We start from the raw sequence: 1,531 nt of genomic DNA on the forward strand, positions 1-1,531 counted from the left end.
AATTAGGAGAAAAAAATTGGGCGATTTGGATCAATACTTAACCAGGAATGGAGTGGGCAGGAGCTGAGGGTTAAGGCTGCCTCTCCCCATCCCACACACCCCCAGCAGAAGTACTAGATGAAGAGCAGGGTGGAGAGGCAAGGGGCTATATCAGATTTTTCCATTTTCAGAATCCCGGTCTGACTGCAGGTCTGTGCCAGGAGTAAAGGCTGCTGGGAGGGGCAGCCGGAGGAGGGAGGTGGAGCTGAGTGACTCACAAGATGAGTCACAGATCCAGTTATAAGCACAGAAAGAGGCCAAGGTCCTTCCCACCCCCACTCCTCTTAACTGCTACCAGCCAGCTTCCGTTGCTCTTTTCTACTGCCCCCTACCCACTTGGCCAATGCAGGAGGTGGCACGGAGAAAGTCTACATGGGGACATCGTAATATTTTGTTACCCAACCAAAGTATGGGGGCAAAATACCCTGTGATTTGCAGACGGCGTGTCTGCAAAGTAAAAGAGACAGAACGCCTGCATGACTCATCCAAATCTATAGTTGAAAGGCCTGGAGGGAAAGAAGGAAATTAGAAAAATCTGGAGTGCAGGTGATTCCAGGCCGGGAAGGGGCTTCTAATTCTGTCTTCTCACTTGTGACTGTATGGCTGGGGCAGACTCATTGGAGAAGGAAGACACAAAGGCCGGGCGCGGTGGCTCACGCCTGTAATCCCAGCACTTTAGGAGGCCAAGGCTGGCGGATCACCTGAGGTCAGGAGTTCAAGACCAGCCTGGTCAATATGGTGAAACCCCGTCTCTACTAAAATACAAAAATTAGCCGGGCATGATTGCGGGTGCCTGTAATCCCAGCTACTTGGGAGGCTGAGATGGGAGAATCGCTTGAACCCAGGAGACCGTGGTTGGAGTGAGCCGAGATCGCACCACTGCACTCCAGCCTAGGCGGCTGAGGGAGACTCTATCTCAAAAAAAAAAAAAAAAAAAAAAAGTCCAGAGGTGTCCGAGTAATTCAGAGACAATCATCTCTGAAATACTCTTGGGACTACAGGCGCCCGCCACCTCGCCCGGCTAATTTTTTTTATTTTTTAGTGGAGACAGGGTTTCACCGGGTTAGCCAGGATGGTCTCGATCTCCTGACCTCGTGATCCGCCCGTCTCGGCCTCCCAAAGTGCTGGGATTACAGGCTTGAGCCACCGCACCCGGCCTTGAAATACTCTTTACTGAGGGGAAAAAAAAAAAAAAAAAAAGTGACTGGAACCTTGGACACATGGCTAAAAGGAGTAAGAATGGCAAAAGCTAGGTTCTCAGAACACATTCAAAACCAGCCTCCTTCTTTCGGGCTCAGTATCACCCCACAGATATACAACACGAAGTCACTGCTAATTCTTGTTTGTCTGTGGGCCTCAGTTTTGCTTGACAGAAAAAAAAAAAAAAAAAACTGAGCTAATAGAGGCAAGGTACTTCCCTTCCACGGCCCTCTACAGCACTGAGTTTAACACCATCCCCACTCCTTAAAAAGACTGAATCTTTAAAAAAATC

Source organism: Colobus angolensis, unplaced genomic scaffold, assembly GCF_000951035.1.
Source record: "Colobus angolensis palliatus isolate OR3802 unplaced genomic scaffold, Cang.pa_1.0 Scaffold169, whole genome shotgun sequence".
NCBI classification, from domain to species: domain Eukaryota; kingdom Metazoa; phylum Chordata; class Mammalia; order Primates; family Cercopithecidae; genus Colobus; species Colobus angolensis.